This window comes from Cyanistes caeruleus, chromosome 3 (assembly GCF_971803275.1).
Source record: "Cyanistes caeruleus chromosome 3, bCyaCae1.hap1.1, whole genome shotgun sequence".
In the NCBI taxonomy this organism is placed as follows: Eukaryota; Metazoa; Chordata; class Aves; order Passeriformes; family Paridae; genus Cyanistes; species Cyanistes caeruleus.
In genome coordinates, this window is record NC_141703.1 from 93051904 (window position 1) to 93071683 (window position 19780).

Sequence of the window (19780 nt, forward strand, 5' to 3'; positions counted from 1 at the left end):
CTTTTGAAATTTGCAAGGAAATATGTGGGCAAAAAGTATGTCAGTAAAAAACTGTTAAATATTTAAGTCATAGCCTCACAGCGTAGTTCAGCAATGGCTGGTTTGATCTGCTTGTATCTTTTAATTTGGCAGGTTCTCCCTACTTATTGCTCTAGTTTGTGCTGTTCTAGTTGGTTCATCCATATTTGTCTTTGCAGTGTTTATCTTCTTTTTTATTCTTATTACTTTTTAATGAGACACCTTTCCTCTCGTTGGTGTCTCAGGCAATACAGATGGAATCCACTGCAACTTCTTAAAGGTTTACACTGCTCTTTCTGGGCCTTGAGACATTTATGACTTAAGGCCATTATGATTTGGTAGATTTGGCTGGATTACATAGGTAAAGCTGCCTGAGAGAATTCTGACTTTGCATTGTAGTTTTATTATGCTCTGAAATGACCATTTGTCTAATATTTGTACTTTTCCTTTTGATTCTTTTGATCAGTTCTCAGGAATTGTCAGTATTGTCACAGTGTTAGCATAGCTGAGATGCTCTGATAGTCAGGACCCAACTCTCATGAGACTTGTGGTTTAGATAGAATAAAGGGACAAATTTGGGGCCATATAAACCCTACTTCAGGCCTGAAAAGAACCCAGCAAATTTCAATCTTACTTTAACTTAATCTCTGAGTTTAATTTAATTATGTTAATCAGTCTCCTGTAAGGGATTTTGGAGTTTATTTTACTTTTCTGTGTTGATTAAATTTTCCAGGCTTTTATTTCACTAGAACATTGGGTCTCTCTTGTCAATTCTCCGTGCCTCCCATTCTTGCTTTGCAGTGTTCCACTGGGATTTCTCTTTCATATTACATTTTATGGCGATGTTTTCAGGAGTTTGTGTTTTCCATTGTATGACACAAACTTGCAATCAGAGATTTTAAACAAACTGCCAGTCATGTAGCTGCAACAGCGTGAAGATCAATGTGGCTGTAAAATCATCAGAGAAGCTGTGTGAATATTCAGGCAGTCAGCCTGTGCAGGACTTTTAACTACTGAAGCAACACTTCTGGCAGGAAAACTGTGATGGCTCAGGTGGTTTAAAGTGAGCTTGTCTTGGGAAGCTTCACCCTCAGCTCTGGCTTTCAGTGTGCCCTGAATTTTGAGGTGAGGTCTCTGGGCAGATTTCAGTGGGTTTTTGTTGTTCTTTCAGGCCTATTTTTTTATATTCAGTGATTGTACTCATATCTCTCTCTTTACTTTGTCAGTTTCTAAATATGTATTGTCAATGTCATGTCTGGAAGAGACACAACACTGGCAGTGATAAGCACTGATATCAGGAGCTGTGTTAGTCGCACACAGGCAGGGGAAGAATGTGCAGCAGAACACTCAGGAAAAATATTGCTTAAAATCAGACGTGAACTATTTTCACACTCTTATTTTTAGGATCTGAAAAGCTGGAGTTTTGGGGTTTTTTTCCAATTATATACAGCCTCTGAATTACTAAGGTTACAAACACACTGTGCACCAGTGAGTTAAGTGCAGTGCTTTGACACTGCAGGCATCTCTGACCTGAGGGCACTTACTATAAGGTGATGCCATAGCTGTGAAGAGGCAAAATAATGCCTGGAACATGGGTGGGCAGACTCAGCCAGCAGCAGCACTTACAAGAACATCAGCAACCCTGTGGCATGTTCCCTCTGTGCTGTTTAATATTCGACAAACAAAGGTCTGGTTGGTGACCCAGCCCTCCCTGTATTCAGAGGCTGAAAACTGCCTCATTATTGTTCATTATGTAGTGTTATTCTCATGCAGTCACATTATCATGGCTTCCCCTGAGAGCCAGGATGCTACTGTGGGCTCTGCACAGCTACACCGGTTCCTATACCTGAGCTAATTTGTTCAGTGCTAACCTGATGTCTCTGCAGGACAGAGAGCTATTCCCCTTGCAGGGGAAGGTTCAAGCATTAGTTATAGCTGCTGTGTGAGAAGTACAACATACACTGCCTATTTTTGACAGGGACCTGGTTTGCTGGCCCCGCTGTGAGAACGTGCTAACTCATCCAGGGGAAATTCATTCCAAACTCAAGTAATGGTTGGAAGGGAGGTACACGCAAAGAAATCAACTGTAGAGAGCAAGTGGAGGGTTGAGGGAGAGAAAGTTGTATGCAAGAGTGGCAGCAAGAAAGGGGAAGCGTGGCAGGGGTTTTAAAGGCATTCCAAAGCTCAGAGGTAGTAATTAGTTTCTAGATAGCTGTGAGGTTAGGACATCCAAAATATTACCCATTCTGCCTTCAAATGAAACAGAAATGAGCCAATTCTAGTTTAAAGCTAGTGCCCAGATCTTTGCAGCCGCTGCATCATTTTGAGTTGCCCACCATTTGTGATCTTGCTGTGTGATAGTGTGGTGTTAAGGTACATGGGAAGGAGCAAACGCCTCAGTGCAAAGAGGATGTGACAGAAAACAGAAATAAAATGATGGCAGTGATTGTACATTTTGCTTTACACATGAAGTACTGGCAAATACTGATACAGTTCGGTTCAGGGATGACAGTGGAGGTAGTTTGCCTACTGTTAGGTACTGGAGAGCATACAATGAAGAAAGAAGATAATATGTTTTAAGCAGTGTAACTTAACATAATGAAAAATAACACAATAAATATAAGGGAATGCTGAAAGTGAGTTTCAACAAAAGGAAAGTATGTAGACATAGGATAGAAAATTTAAAGTGACAGAGTAGGTAGGATGTTTAGAAATAAACTGGAAAAATCTCTTGTAAATCAGTAGCGAATATAATAAATTCTGCAAGGACCCTCTCGACTTTGAATATCAGTATCTTTTCTGTTCCCAGATTCTGGGATTCTATGCATCAAGTCCATGTACAAAAGTGCCATCTCCTTGCTGTATTGCCCTTCTGCCATTCTTCACAAGGGGCAAGGATGATGATGGCCTCCTGATAACGTTAAGAATGAGTTCAGTATTGGAAAGGACTTGTAATGCACCACAGGTATGTGTGGAGAAGGAGATAACCCAAGATCAGAACGGAGTCTCTTGCTCCAAGAGCACATTCCCAAGTTTTTTGCATTCCAAACATGGCGATTATTGTCCTTACTAACAAGTAAATAGAAAACAGCTCTTTTCCAAGATTAATATGTAGGGAAGAATATAGTCAAAAGAACTAAAGCAGCAAGGTAGTCTGACCCTTACTACTGAAATAATCACATAGGATTGCCAATCAATGAAGTCCAGAGATGGAACATAAACAGTTGTAAGCTGGGAAGGTTCCACAAACAATATTTATTACTGGTTTCATTCTTGCTCCTACCCTTGTTCTTTCAGGGTTTTTGACACAGCTATAACAATTCACAGTTTTCCAAAGTTAGTGTGCCATTTTTACCTTCTGGAACATGGAGATCTATTAGAGAGCTTGCTGATGGAAGTGTTCATAGAAGTAGTGTGCAATCAGAAAAAAAAATTAGGTTGGAAGGGTCCTCTGGAGGTCTCTAGTCCAATTCCCTGCTCAGAGTGGAGCTGGCTTCCAAGCTGGATTAGGTTATTCAGGGCCTTGTTCAATTAAGTTCGGAAAATCTCCAAGGATGAAGATGCCACAACCTGATTGAGTACTTAACAACTCTCCCTGTAAAGGCTTACAGCAATAAGATAGCAATACAAGTGGACTATGTAAGAGAATGTAAGAATATTTAATTAGAATATATAGGTGAAGATCATGGCAGTAAGAGCTTTCTGTATGGGTGATAAGGTAGAACAAAAAAATAGCAATATACTTAGAGTAACAGCAGGAATGCTGTGGCTTTGCCTTTGCTGACAACTGTAGTTGGACACTGCAGACTGGAGAACTTTGTTTGGGTTTCTTCATAGGTAGTTTTGATCACAGTGTCCCCAGGATTTTTTTTGTCTGAAAAGCTTTCTTTAGATCCTTATCTGACTTTGCTGACTACTTAGTTTCCCTCCTGTGGAAGCCTGCATTCCTTTCAGGTGGTAGAGACATGCAGCCCACGTGTGAACAGAGCTGAAATGAACTTCTGTGGAGAGGTATCGTCTCCAGTGCCAGTCAGCACCACTGCTATATTCTTACCATCCCAGTGAGCAAAAGCCACCGAGCTGCAGGACTACAGTGTGGAAAAGTGATGACACAACAGCATCTTGATAACACAGTGTCAGCCTTAGGAGCAAAGTAGAAAATATATGGGTTTGGATAGGAAGAAGCAGGGGATGCTTTGCACAGCCTCCTTGGTGACACTACCTGTTGCTATAGTATTTTTTAGCCTGTCCCTCTAATGAGTTTTGAAGGCCTGGGAGGCACAGGCAGGATCAGCCACAGGATTAAACATGAGTCAGTGCTTGGTTTAACAACAGAACCATGGCTGTGCTAGTTGACTGACAAGTCTTGTTTACTCAGACTAAGCCCCCACTCTGCAAATAACAGCAGTCTTCTGAGCAGGGTAGGCAGCTTTGTGTGTGGATAGACCTGGAGTCAGAGGCTGTATTCCAAGCATGTAACTTGGGCTGATTCTGAGATGAAAACAGACCTTAAATACAGCACTTCAGCTCCCAGGTACAAGGAATTTCATTGCCCTGTACATCCAGAGTCCAAGCCTACATACAGCCTTTGCTCCCTGGCCCAAAAGGTCTTTCTATCAGAAAGCTGCTTGGGTAACAATGCTTGTAAAAACCCACTGTTTATGCACAGATTTCCTGCAGTCCCCAGTGCATGCTGGTTGCACGTGGGAATGTCCACGGATCTGGAAATGAGGTGTGTGAAGGTGTGCCAGAGTTTGTTTGGATCATGCCGAAGATCCATGCGGACTGTTACAAACAAAACATATGCAGTCCGTGTACTTTAAAATACAAGTGCCCACATAAAAGCTATCGTTTACGGCAGCCATACCATCTGCCCATCCCGTGGCGTGGGGATTTGTAGTGGCGGTAATCCGAAACGCAGCAGGGCTGCCAGAAGCAGCGGGGTTATCAGTGCGGCCCCCTCGCTGGCCGAGGTTCACCCGCAGAGCTCAGCTCCCCGCCTGCTGCCAGCGGGCGCCTCTTGTGCCCCTCGGCCGGCCCAGGGCATCCCTTCCATGCCCACCACCTCCGGGAGGGGGCTTTACGGGAGGAAGGCTGGGGAGATGACTTGTTTTCTTTCTTTCTGGCCCGTTTAAGCTATATTTTCATTCTAACTGCAGTTGTTCTTCCCCGCGCTGCTCCTGGGGCCGGGCCGGGCCGTGCGGTGCTGTCTCCCGGCGGCGGCCGCAGGCAATGGCAGCGGGTCGGGCCCTGCCCCCGGCCGGGCGTGCCGCCCTTATGTAAGGCCTTTATGTAAGCGGCCGGCCCGCTCTGCCCCTGCTCGCCCCCCGGGAACGGCGCCCTCCGCGCTGTGCCGTGGCCGATAGAATGGCGAGGCCGGCGCGGCCCTCAGGCCCCGGCGCGGCTGGGACGCAGGAGGGCAGAGCCGCGCGGGGGGAAGGGGCTCCTGCCCTGGCCCTCCGTGAGGAGAGTCCCGGCCTGTGGGAAGGGCTCGGGAGCCAGGACGTGCTCCCGGGGTGCCCCGGCGCTGCTCGGATGTTGGCGGGGGATAACCGAGATGGCTTCAGCCTGCTCGGTTCCTGCTGCTCTCCTGCGAGAGTGACCGCGGTTCTCCCCCCGGCATGCGGCGGCAGCAGCCGATGTTGGCCGGGGGCCCCAGCCGCATCCTGGGCCGGGGCAGCACCATCCCCTCCGGAGGCTGCATCCTGTGAGAAATCAGGTTGTGATTCGTGTCAATCGAATAGCGCCCACCTATGTATGTGTGTCTGCGGGCAATGTGGACAGAGACCATGGGATTAATTATAAAGAATCATTATTAAGAATCAGCTAAAGTGAGGCATGGAAGTAGGGTTTAACAAGGTAACTATGTAACAGTAAACTTTTGGCAAATAATTTGTTTCAACAACAAAATTGTAATTACTTGCAAGTAATTAATATAAGCTTTAAACTACTTTGTAATATAAGTTTCAAACTATCCTTTGTACAAGCTGTAGATTGGTTTTTTTGAGTATGGAAGAATTTGTAATCGTTTAAAAAGGGGAAGTAGGACTAACATGAGCTGAGAGGCTCTACAAAGGGATTTTGAAACATGCTGACTTTGAGTTTTGTAATAACTGAAGAAGAGGCCCTATGAAGATATTTTTTAGACATGCTAGCTTTAGGTTGTGAAATGATTGAAAGAAGGCTTGTAAAATGTATGCTGACAAACAGAATATATATGCTTGCTTAAACAAACTGTATAACCAAAATAATGCTAGTGGAAAAAAGATATTTTAAAAGACGAACAGGAGGCTGGAGAGATATCAGAAGACCATCTTGGACCACCTCCCCAACAGATCTTCAAAAACCACAACTGCTGATTATGAAGAGAAGCAAGTAGAAAATAACTGAAAATTTGAGGAAGTGAAGTGCCTGGGATGGTATTAGAGACTACTGTTTGAGACCTGAATTGGCGTTGCTTGGGGCAGAGACCCCTGCACATCCAGTGCTGTCATTGCTCACCCTTTTATTGAACAAATTAATAAATTGGTTGTATTGTATTGGCAAGTCTAGCTTTTCATTTATAAGAGAGGGACAGTGGCACGTGTGCTCTCTGCCCTGTTCGGAGTGCTCATTGTGTAATTCAAAATTTGCTACTTTGCCTGGTGCCTCACCTTTTCCGGCCATGAAATTAAGGTGGTGACTGACTACCTGCTTGATGTACCACTGAGGCTTAATTCCTTAGAGGTCCTGGATGGAGGGAGGTGCTGAGAGCTCATGTGCATAGACAGTTGTTTCAGGCTCCAAGTCTTAATGCTCTACTTAGATGATCTCTGCATCTCAAAATTGCCTCAGTGCTTTTCCCTACAAAGCAACTCTCTGCACTGATTGGTTTTGAACTGGAAGCTTGCATATTTGTTTGCTTTTCAGACAATTCCATTATATTTCTGTATAACTCTGTCTATTCAGAATGCTACAGCCTTGGTTAATATTTGTCAAACGGCGCTCTGACTGTCTAAACTACTGGGACGAGTTTCATTTTATATGTCATCAGTAGGGGCAGAATAAGGAGCTTCGTGCTTGGCCTATTTGCTGTAACACAGTCTCAGGGTCATTGCATCAGAGTCAAAACAAGGAGCAGTTTGTTTCCAAACAAGAAATATGGAGGAAAGTCTTCTCTGCCTCCTTCCCTGTAAGGGAAAAGAGAGGCGAGAGGGGGGTGGTGGTGGGGGAAGAAAGTTATCTTTAACAGATTCTAAAAATGCCTTTTCCCAAATATGCAGTCAGTCTCTTCAAAGGTCTCTTTGTTTATTTTCAGGAAGAAACCCAAGACAGCTGAAAACCAGAAGGCGTCTGAGGAGAATGAGATTACTCAGACGGGTGCATGCAGCGCCAAGCCGGGCCTTCCCTGCCTGAACCTTGAAGCTGTTCCTTCTCTGAGCCCGGCCCTCATCCACTCTCCACATTCACCAACAAACCTGCACGCACACACAGGGTCATCTGATTGTGAGTACACCAACATGCTGCTGGGGTTCTTGGAAACACCTCCATTACTGTTACTCCAGCTTTTCCAGTTGGATGCTCTTCCCATAATGTCATAAGCAGGACCTCCCCAGGGCTTACCTTTTGCCTTCTTTCCGAATTAAATCTAAAGCAGAACGTTTTTGTGTTAAGGTTGTGATAATGCAATCAGCCAGAGAAGGCTGAGAGTGTGTTGTTAGGTCAGGTTGCTGCTTACTACAAATTAAAAAGGGAAGACCCCTCAAGCATGTCCCTGTCCAGCTAGAACTGTTGCTTCTCTCCAGGTAGTCACATGCTTCTCATTACCCAACCATGTCTCCTGACTGGGGAGTTTCAGCCTGTGCTGAAAACAAGTGCCTGGCTTTGAGGCCCAGGACTGTAAAGTTTCCACAAAGAGAGGGGAGTGTTTTGTGGAGCGGATCAGTCTGTGAGAGTCTGGAAAAATCTTTGTAGACCTATGCGGTTGTACCAGCTTTAAAGCCCTTGTTTTCAGGCATTCACTGTCAGATTACTCAGCATGGGTTAATTGACCTTTAGAAAATGTTGTTCTCCATTTTTGCCAAAAAATACAAAAATAAGGGAGGGAATTATTAAAATTGGATTTTGGAAAGTCATCTTACCTTGCTGGCTCTTCAAATCATCGTCATTTCACAGAGGTCCTTGCCTGGAAGTCTCTTGGGCAAAAATGTTGAGGGTAATCACTTACTAGTTTTAGAATACATAGTTTACCTCTTCTGCAGTGGTTTAGGATGTTGTAAAATTTACAAGAGGAGGGAAAAAGGAGAAGGATGATGACACCAGGTTTCAACAGCTCAGAAGTCAACCAGACTTTGCAAAAGCCTATAAAAAAAAATCAGGGCATGACAATAAAAAAACAGATTAAAAAGTATGTGTATCCTTTTCTTTTTTAATTTAAAAATCCTGCCTCAGGGCCAGGCTTGGAAGCAGTCAGGTTATAGGGATCATCACTATCAAAATCACTTTAGCTGCAGTACATTCCTGTTGGCTTCTGACTTTATTCATTATGAGCTTCTGCTAGAGATCTTGATTTTAATAGAGCTGGTAAACATTGGGGAGACTTTCCTAAATCTCACCTGGTGATTTGGGGAGAAGAAAGAGGTGTGAAACAATTGAGCAGCAGGCAGCATGCAATTTAGTATATACAAGAATTCTCTTCAAATTGGAGATGTCAGGCTCTTTGTTAAAATCAGGGTGCAGTTTTGTCTTGTAATGTTTTCTGAAAACAAAAAGCTTGTGAAAAGATGCAAAAAATGAGAAGAACAACAAGAAAAAAATAATCCTTATTTTCAAACAAAGAATCCCTTTATCCCATTCACAAAGATGAAAGAGTTCATTAGTAAATGGGATTTGAAACCTCACACTGATTTTTTTTGACAGTACAAATGGAAATCCATGAAAGCAACCTTAGGACAGAGGCCAGCAGGGATTGTAGGGAACTTGGAGAATGAACTCCTGCTTTTGCTTTCTGAGGTGGCCAAGTTCAGGGTGAGGAATATTGGCAGAGGGCAGCAGGGGAAGGTGGAGCCTGCAGCTCTTTATGCTCTACCTGTTCGGTGAAGCGTCTTTTTGACCCCTAAGTTTTTAATGTCCCCAAGTCACCTTCCATTTGATGTCAAAAGCCTTTTCCGACCCAAACAGTTGTATTATTCTATAAATAGGAATAAACGGCCATCCCAGGTTAGATGCTCCTTTCACACTGAAAGTGTGGGGGATTTTTTTCAGAAAATGGGTTTAATAGTAATTTCAGCATTGACATTGTCCTATCTTGTGAATTGTTGAAAATTAGTTCCCAAAATATAGCTAGAGTCCTGCAAAAATTCAGGAAATGGTAAGATCTGTCTTGGTATTGATCTCTATTAGCTGATTCCATGTACTTCAAAACCAATAGAAAATCCCACAATTTTTTATGATGGGTTATGACCTTTATCAGGCTGTATTTGTTATGGGTGGTATGCATAAAATTAGTGTTTGGCATGCCCTTGCAAAACAGCAAGAGCCCACATGAACTAAAATGAGGCATGATGAATATTTACTGCATATTTACTGTAGCTTTCTACCGTGTTTTGTGGTATTCTTTTTTAATATTGCCTCAGTCCTTAGTGCTGGAATATGTTCAAGGACATAAAAGATTGATTTTTGTGGCTCCCAACATTAAAAATGGGTTTCCCTGCAGTTACAAATACTTTTGCCATGCCTCTGATGTGCCCTGTCTTTTGGATTGATTATTTTCCCTCTAGAATCTCTTTCTGTGTCCCTTTCATCCCTTCCTCTCAGAGCTACATTGCCACATCTTTCTTCCTCTCAACTTTTGGACCCATGGTGATGCTTTTCTTCTTTGGGCCAGCAAGACTTTCTGTCCTTCCCCCTACCTGTAGGCAGCACAATATTGCTTTTCCTCCCTTTCCCAGACCATACTACTGCCTGTACCCCCACAGCTGGGCAGATACTTCATTTCCAAAGGACATTCTTCACTCTGCTGGGGAGTTTTCTAGTGGATGGCAAATAATACAAAAATACTTCAAAATTAGAGTTAGACAGGAAGTTTGGGAGGAATTTTCTCTGAAAATACCAGAAACACTCAGAAAGAGTCAGCATGGTAGGGTATATCAATTCTTGGGAAAATGCACAGATGTACAGATGGTTTCATAAGGCCTCAGTCATGTATCTGGGGAAAAAAAGGCTTGGATTTTATGGACCACCTATTCAAATCAGTTTGAAATCTTCACTGACCATTTTGCATGCATAGTCACTAGCACTTGGCAGAAAACACCACCACATATTTACTATTATGAGAAATGTTCAGAAGCCAATCTACTTTAAAATATCAGGGTGCTTTTTGGAATGATTCAGATCAAATTTTTTTTCCAAGCATGGGAAATAAAAACTCTGTGATAGCCATCTGCTCCTCAGCTGTAAAAGGCAGAGGTGAAGAAAGCCTAAAGCAATAGTCTGAATGCCAGTCTTACTGATATGAATGCTTAGCAAAAAAGAAAAAACCTGGATAAAGTCATATGTGATGCACAACATAATTTAGGGTTTCATTCTGTAGCATAGTATGGTCTACATGCTACTTCTAGTGACACTTATTCCAAATGAAATTGCATTATTCTTCAAATTTGTAGGACTGGGTCCTAGATTTCTGGGTTTGAACACTGTGTTTCCAGCACAGATGAATCCTTGAAGCTAAATCCAGAACACAGGATGCACTGTGTTCCAGTCCCATCTCTTTGAGTCTTGGGAAATGCCGACTCATGCAATACAGTTGGAGAAGCAAGTCAGAGGAAGAGGTGTTTCCTGAGGTACCTGTTTTCATGGAGGGCCTGGCAGATGAAAAACACTTTGAGTTAATTTGGAATTAAGTGATAGAGTGAGCTGATAGGACTGCTGAGTTATACCTCTAGCTACTCAGCTGTCACAAACAGATCTATCTGCTTACCCAGAAGAAAGGTGTTCGTCCAAGGACAGGCACAGGTTCTGAAAAGGTTATAAAAAAGCAAAGGAAAGCAATGAGATTTCTGCTATTTGCGTTTTTTCACATATTTTCTTGCTTATGGATAGAGAATGCATAAAGTGCATAATAAGGTTGCAGTTCAAAGGCTGAACAGCCTCAGGTAAAATTTCTAAAGATTTCAGTGAGTGGAAGAAGGTTGTCAGGACCTGGCTGTATTTAAACTGGTTTGGTCTGCATAGGCCACTTATTTCAGGAGCCTTTCAGAAAGCATCTATAACTGTATATGTTTTGCAAGTGCCAAGAGATAAGATCACTTTGGCAGAAACTTTCACGAGTTCTCAAAGATACAATCAGACAAAAACTTCATTCAGGCTCTGATGTATGCATCTTAACAGATGTGTCCAAACTCAAAGGAATCCCACGGGAACAGTGCAACTGAATCTCTTTGTCTCTATTGATAGTTAAAAGAGTTATTCTTAGACATTGGATAGTCCATCTGTGAAGGAATTTGTTCCAGACAAGACAAAAGCAACATCTTTGCAAAGAGTTTCCATGGGACTGAGAGGTAGGTTGGACAACCACTGGAAAAACTTCTGAAGCAGTATTTATGATTTTAGAGAACACAGAATTCTTGCAGAGACCTGAGATTCTGGTAAGGAATGCGTTGAGAAGAAAAGTAAGGCATTTATATTTTTTTAAAAAAAATCCATTAAACAATCATTAGCAGGTTGTCGAAATAAAGGAGGACTTTTTAAAGTTATGTTTTAGCAAGGGACTGGGGAGGATTTTTTGCATTAAATAGAGTGCACTTTATAAACACTGTCAGTGATAGACCACATCTGAACTCTTTGCCCCTACATGTTCAAGTACCATGACTGACTTGGTCTAATTCCAGCATTTTTCAGCTTTCACAGGGCAAGAGCTTTGAAGCACAGTATTTGCTTTTTTTTCTTTTAAGTGCTGATTTTTGTAGCTTCTTAGCCTTCCAACATGACAGGGAAAAACAGAGTAGGAGCCTCACAAGATTCCTGAACTCCACAGAGCATCGAGAGTGAATATGGAAACTCTGGGGTTTTATTTTCTTGAGCAGCTAGAGGGACCCACCATTCCCTTCCCATGAATCTGACTGTTTGATTTGCCTGGGGCAAAGATCTGAAGGTGGTTTGGCCTCATCTTTACCTTTCACATTTCCTGTGTTTCTCTTCAAGGTTCTGTGGCAGGAAGAGAATGGTTACATGCCCTGATGGTCTTCCCCCTCTCCCTGGAAATTTGTGGCTGTGATTCCCTAGGAACTGCTCTGGAGCTTTCAAATAGTCTCCACTTTCAGTGAGGACAAGGAGCACCCTGATTCTATCAGCTTCCTTGTTTAGAGAGTCAGGCAGTATGTCAATAGTAATTTCAGCTGTATTTTTGCTAATCTATGTATGGCATGTCTTAGCTAATGCTGAATATTTTTAGATTGTTTTTGGTGACCTAAGAAATTAAGTATGTTTAGATATCTATTTTAGATGATATAATAATAATTATACAGGCCTTTTCTGTAGAAAGCTAAACTGAAAGCAAGGATATCCATAGTTCTCAAATACTGATGTCACAAGATTTAATTTTACTTTCATCTTGCAGAACATTTGAAATTTTGTTTAGTAACTGCTTCTCTTTTTAGTAGTTGTGATTTCTATGTCCCGTGCACTTGTATTTTTGTTTGTAAAATTATCAAAGAAATGTCATTCAGGAATAACTTGAGATTTTATAGAAGCAGATGTGTGTTGCTTGAATTGTGTAGAGACAAAAGGAGGTGCAAGTATAGGTATGCAAAACTATAAGCTGAGCTCATCCTGCCTCTTCTTGAAAAAGCCATCACAATACACTGAAGAACTGGCAGTGAAAAATGTACTAGTGATAGGAACTGGTCTCTGTATTCTAATCAGTGCTAAAACTAAGTGAGTTTTGTCAGGTTGGTCTCTCGGGCTTTTTGTCTCTTGAGAAATGACTAATAGCATATGGTACTTCAGTTACAAAGTCAGTGAGTATGTTTTCAGAAGCAACTGTGGAGCCCAACTTTCACTGATGCATAAATCACTTATATTTGTAACACATGGATGCCTTTAAAAATTTGTCAAATTATCCTAAATGTTGGTTCTGTTATTTGATGCCCCTGTAATACTGTCTTGGTGTTAGGTTGTGGTGTTCAGTGCTTTTTCTCACTGCTCTTCCGTTTAGAGAACCATCACTGATAACATACAGTCTCATCTTTGGTTTAAAACTGCCATGCATGCTCCTAACTCCCATGATTTCAGGGGACATCTTGAAGATATTTCTACAGTGTATCTATCCTTTCTAAATATCAGGGAAAAGGATAAGACTTACTGCTCTTTACAGTTCCATAGCTTCCATTCTTGAGGTGACCTGAGTTGGTAATGCTGTAATGTTTCTCTTTGTAAGTCATGCTTCAGCCAGTGAGAGACACTCTAACTGTATATTAGGATGTCTACAGTCTGTTTCTGAGTTTACTTTGTTGTGTCTTCAGAGTCAGTCCCCTCCAAGACTTTAATTACTGTTCTTTATGTTTGTAGTCTTCAGTAAATCCTTATTTTGAATATATTTCAGCTGCTTCACTCATGAAATGAGTGATTGATTAATATGTACAAATATCTATCACTATTCCATGTTTCAAGATGTTCTAGTACTTTTTTTTAATATTTGGGATTTTTTTTTGTTTTTATGTGTGGGGTTTGCATTTGGTTCAGTTAGGGGTTTTTTATAAGTCTACAGAACAGTGTTTTCCTCTTCCAGCCTTGAGCTGGCTTACGTTCTTCCATCACACTCCATCTTGAAAATGAACCAATAATGTCAATTCCATGGTAGAGTTTCTGTAACCTCCTTGATTACCTTTACTGCTTTCATAAATAGTAGTCTTGTTAACACACTGACACTACTACTTGTCTACCTAATCTATCAATCCACATAGTCTGCAGCATTTCACAGATACCAATCATTGTTCTGTTAACTTTCTCTGTCTGATATGTTTAAATACTGTTTTATTACAGTATTTGTCTTTATGCTTTTAGTGAGTTTTTCTTTAAATTTCCTCTTTGCCCTACCTAATCTTTGTTTTACATCTAGTCTGCTACAGTTTATGCTCAGTTCTATTAATGTCACTTGGGCATGATTTCCATGTTTGGAAGAATAAATTTTCAGCTTTAATAACTCTTATACCTTGTTATTTAACCACTGTAGCATTTTCAACTTCCTCATTTTTCTTTTGTTGTCCTTGGATATGCATATGGACTCTATTAAAGTATTATTAAGGCCACCTCCCTGCTGTTCTTACGGATTTTACTTCCTTATCTTTTCCTTTCAGACCCTTTCTGACTAACTTCCTCTTCTTTTTTTCCTTTCAATAGTTGTTCTTCTCAAAGTTGCACATACCAAAACTGTCACTTTGCGATCTGCTTGAAGGATGTCAAACATAATCATGCCAATCATTGTTATTTCATGCTTTAACCATACATGCTACTGCTGTCATCTCCTCTGTCTTAATTGGGTGAGAAGACTAAACCAAATGTGCCATTTCCCTAACATGGTCTTCAGAGGAATACTTCAGTGTTTGACAGGTGACTCTTGCTTGAAGGAAACTAAAGCAGCTGCATCTCCATTTGCTTTTGTCCTGCTGTGGGTTGTTAAAATGCTGCGCAGCTCAGTGGTTGCATCTCTCGTGGTTAGTCCCTTCTGTGCTGTAGGGAGACACCTTCCATGCAATGAGAAGCATTGGCTGGTGTAGTACTGGCCTGGTTTGTTGCAGCTACACAGCTTCAGAGTTACAGGTGTGAAAACATACTTGGCCACCTCCTGCTCCTTTTGACCACTGTGATCTGTTTAGCATTGGAGTTTTTGCTCTTTTCCTCTAAGCTTCCATAGTCACTTTCTACTCCTCTGTTTACCTGTGGTAGAGTAGCCATGTAATCTTTGTGCTGTGATCCCCCTCAGTAACTTCAGAACAAGGTATGGCCAAACCAGTATTCAAATTAGAGAAAACCAAAACAATTCTTTCATTGTTCTCCACTGAACAAAGGGAGCTCTTTCATTTGAACCTTTTTTTGAACTGAAGCCTTAACATGGCAGTGGGAGAGAACCTGAAACATAAAACCAAGAGCTTGTTTAATGCCACCTACTAATGTTTATGAAGTGTGCTAGGAGGTGTTGCGGGGTAAAATCATGTTCACAAGAAATGTGGTGTTTGATCTCCTCCATGGGTGAGAGTCAGTTGTAAGCCATCAGAATGTCACTAAACTTCATTTGCATCAGGCTGTTTGCCTGGCATTCCGGTGTGTGGAGACCACAGCGGCATGTTCTGGCTGGCACTGTGCATTTGAATTCCCAAGAACACCAAGTGCTGTTGTTTCTAGAGGGGATGCTATTGTGCCATCTCTTCATTTATATTTTCTGTGGCTGTTTTCATTGTCCATGGAGTCATTCACAGGCTAACATAACATAAGATCCAGTCTTATGTATCTACCACTCAGGAAATAGAGTACAATGAGAATTCAAGAAACTGTCACTGCAAATACCTCCTTGAGGAATGAACTGCACCTATGAAAGAGAGATAAACAAATCCTAGAACCCCCTACTCATCCCAGCTTTGTTGTGTTAAACACTGAAAGGATCTCTGCCGGCTGGGATGTGCAGTACATACTCTGTATCCATCTGTGACATGTAGTGAAACGCTGCTTCTTGAAAGCCCACGAGAGGGAAGTAGTATAAATTAAGAGTAATCTCACAGCAGCTATTTTTGCATTCTTAACCAGTGAAAATGTAAGTGTAGCAATATTGTGCATCTATTAAAAATCTTGAAAGGCTCTTTATAACTAGATGATAGGAGTGATAACGTGTAATTTATTGATGTTACACAGATAGAGGAAAAACCCACAAAGTAGCAATTTTTGTGTGAAAAGGGGTATGATACAGGAAATAAAAACAGAGAAAGGGACTTCTCATAGTTTCATGCCTGTGTGGGCAACCATGTCAGTTTTAACAAGAATACCTCCTTCTTTGATCCTATGCTACATTTCAAAACAGGGCATATTTCCTGTATTCAAAAGTAAAACTCCCAGATGATATCTCTAGTGTTTTTGGATGAGTAGGGGGTAGAATGTGCCCGAAGGCAGACCTGAGAAATAACTCCCATGCACCACATTAGTATCACCTGTTGGTGTCTGAATGCCTGTGAGTACGTGTAATTCCAGGGCCTTTTCCCCAGGGAGTGGGGGGAAACATTGGAACTGACAATGTACATTTAATGCTAGAGTTCTATCTGATTGTATCAAACCACCAAGGAATGCTGTGTTCTTGCTTATTGCCTTGATTTATTAAGTTTAAAGTGTTCTGCCATACGTTTCTATTCCTATCAAATCTAAGTAGGTGATTTTGGAAATAAGTCTGTTCCCAGGGTTTGCAGAGGTCTTACTGAGGACAGAAACATTTCCTGTTCAGTATTGTAGACATGAGCATGTTCTGTTTCCCACTGATATTTAAATCTGAATTATAATCAGGCCTGAACATTTGTCCCGTAAACTCAAAATAAAGAAGCCACAGTCCAAAATGGGATGAATATGTGTCTCACGATATTTCTAAGTTGAAATATTCACCTAAGCACCCAGTTGAACTAGTTAACAATTACCCTTTCACTAGTAGATAAAGAAGACAAATGGAAAAAATAACCAAATAAGATCTAGCATTTTCATGTGATAGCTTTCCTCTACTCAGAGCTGAGACAGAGGCACTGGATGAGAGAAAAGAATCTTTTCTCAGCCTTGAGGACTGCCATTTACAATTTTTCATCCAGCCCTTGTTTCTCCCATCAACCGTAATTTTGTGACCAGAAGAAAATCTCCTACACTGAAAGGCTTTCCTCTGGAATCTTGGAGAAAATAAGCAGTGCTCTTCCACAGGCTCTCCCACAAAACTCAACCATAACTGACAGCACCCTTTTCCTAACAGACTGCCACATAGACTCCCTGTAGAGGATTCTAGTTTGAATGGAAACCTTCTAAACAGGTAATTACCTTAAGAGGTTTTAATCTATATTTTCCTTTTAACCAAAGCCCACAAGCTTTCAGGCTTACTGTATTTAACCACACTACGGTTGATAAGCTTTTTCTCCTTGTCTTTCTGCCTGGGGGAACAACTAACAATGCAGGGCAAACATGAAGAAGTTCATGGAATAGCAGTTGTCTCTTTTGGAGACATGTTTTAATATATTTGCACCTATTAACCTTCTAATTTATTCCTTCTCCAGACACCCCTCCCACCTCCAACCTCAGGCCCTTCTCCTCCCTAAACAAGGTTTGTGAGAGAAGATATAAGTTTATACAGTCCTCCACAGCAAGACAATCAAAATCAATCCTTATCCACTTTTGTTATGGTGTTTCAGTCTGAAATACACTATTAGGATTTAAACAAAAGCCTTTAAAGCAGGTGGAGGTATTCTTAAGGACTAATCTTTTAATCAGGACCATAGAATAGCAAAACAAATCACTTTATTTGTCTACATTTTCCAAAGATTTTTTTTTCCCCAAAAAGCATCCCCCTAATCTATTTTTGAGTAGGGAGTGCTCACACCAGCCTTGCTAGCCCATCTCCCCCTTTCCCTGCTCACTGACTCTCTTGCTGTGAGTCCACCAGTGAAACATGCACTCCAAGTAACAGCACCTGGCTCTGCAAAGGAAAATGAGTAATAGATGCACCTAGATTTTTAAAGAGCCGAAGTGCCTTAAACTTATAGCCAGTTAAAACAGTTGGACTATTCTGGGTCTTGGCAGGATCATGCATGAGCTCTCTGGGAACAAGAGAGTGCCGTGGAAACAGATTTCATGTAAAACATGAAAATGCTCCCTGCTGAAGAGGGGATGAGCACAGCATCATTTCTCTTCCTAGGAAAGGGTGCCATCATGTGGAGACGTTGTTTTCTCTGTTTCCAGGTTTAAGAGGGCAGTTGTGAAGTTTTCTCCCTTTACGTTTTAAAGAAGTGCATTAAAATGCTATTTGTCCAATTTACATTTCACTAGCATAAATAGATTACAACTGACTGGGGCACAAGAATTAACACCCTTGAAGTGGTATGGCCACAGCCTGTTGAAATCCCTGTTAATTCGGCTGTGATGACAGCTCCAGGGCTTCTTCTGTAATGTCATATATGTTGTTTGGAAGTGGTGTAGATACCCACAGAAGTATCCCCCATCAATGCAGTTCATTTCTGTGCTATGGAGATACAGTGGCATGGCTGTAGACAGTCTGCAGACAAGGTCTGAGTGAGGAACTGAGATAATCAAAGTCTGTATATGTGTGCCACTCTTTAACATGGAGGTATATTTGACTGGACCCCAAATATGTGCCTGGGAATAAAAAAAGGCTTTTGCCTATGCACCTTCGAAGTATCTTTGGAATTTCTAAAATAGCAAGTATACAAATTGAATTGAAAGTGGGAAAAGTAAATATCCTGGCTCAAAATGTAATATTTCTTAACTTAATTAACTTAAAAATAACTTTAATTAACCTAAAAATAGCTGAGTGTGCTGTAACACTGACTTTGGTCAATACACTGGTATGAATTTGAGCCAGTTTTCACCTGGTATTTTACAATTTTAAGTATTATGCCGACCGTGAAGACGAATGGAAGAATTAAGGCACTAGAGTACTTTGAGAAGAAAACTAGGTTTTTTGTAAGCCTGGAGAATAAAATTTGAAGTGACTTGTGGGACTAATTCTTGATACGTCTGTAGTATTCTTTATCCAAGGATGCAAAACAGTCTACAGCAATTCCTTGAGGCAGGCAGGCAGTCCTGCAGGATTACCAAAGCATGATGCTGTCCCTGTTCAAGGTGTGGAGCAAACCGAGGCACAGACGTTGCCACCTGTGGTTTTTAGAGCAAACAGGATTAGTTCCGATGGGCACCTCCTGAGGTGTGTCAGGCAAAGCACAGGAAGGTAATTCTCTGCCTGCCCCCCAGGCCTGGAGGCTGAAATAGAGGCTTTTGTGCTTGACACTGGGGATTTATATCCACTGGTTATAGAAGCCATTTTATGTACAGAACACCTATGGTTTAGTCTTCAGTTTTATCTAAAAAGGGTATCTCATAATTTGGTAAATGCTAAAAAGGACAGGGCAGTTAACTGAATAAATCATCCATAGGAAATTTGCTGAGCATTCTCTAGTCTGCAGAAAAAGTCTCCTGAAAAAAAGTTTAAACAAACTCTTTCTTATTTGCCATCTCCTTGGTGTGTTTTCTCCTTGGAGGATAAGGTTGTGTTTGTGTGTGCATGCATTTCTGCCTTTCAAACAAATGTAGTTATTAGCTACAAAATTTAGAGAAGTTTGACAGCTTTCAGAACGCAGTGATTCTTTCTTCCATAGAGTGTATTACTGACACATTAATAGATGTTGTGCTGGTAAAAATACAGTACTTCCTGTTAAATGTAGACTGCTACATATTTTGATTCTAACAACAATCTGGTAGGGTTAGGGCAATTTGTGTAGTGTCATCTGGTGTTTGTTTTGGATAGATATTATAGAAGGAGATACTGATTCTCAAGATGTTCAAGCAGATGATTGGGTGAAAACTCCAGCAAACCTTTAAAGCAACAGAAAGCAAGGGCTACTCCTGGTCAGATCTCCCGCTGAGGATACAAATGTTCTTCTGTGTTCCTGAAACTCCATAGAAGCTTTTCCTCTTGCAGGTCCCTGTTTAGAATGAGGCCAAATATTCAGAAGCATCAGTCTGAGCAGGCGTGGCT

At 41.4% G+C, this 19780-nt stretch overlaps 1 protein-coding gene across 50 annotated transcripts in view; it reads left to right on the forward strand.

Moving 5' to 3' along the window:
- The window catches only part of ZBTB20 (zinc finger and BTB domain containing 20), a 473003-nt gene that overhangs the window by 439119 nt on the left and 14104 nt on the right, over positions 1–19780 (forward strand). For 49 of the 50 annotated variants that reach the window (XM_086882894.1, XM_086882871.1, XM_086882906.1 and 46 more), the window contains one exon: positions 7316–7503. The gene's annotated coding sequence lies outside the window, so the exon portion shown is untranslated. Of the gene's footprint in view, positions 1–3261; positions 5878–7315; positions 7504–19780 lie in introns of those variants that run through there. The other variant, XM_086882915.1, reaches the window with a different exon arrangement.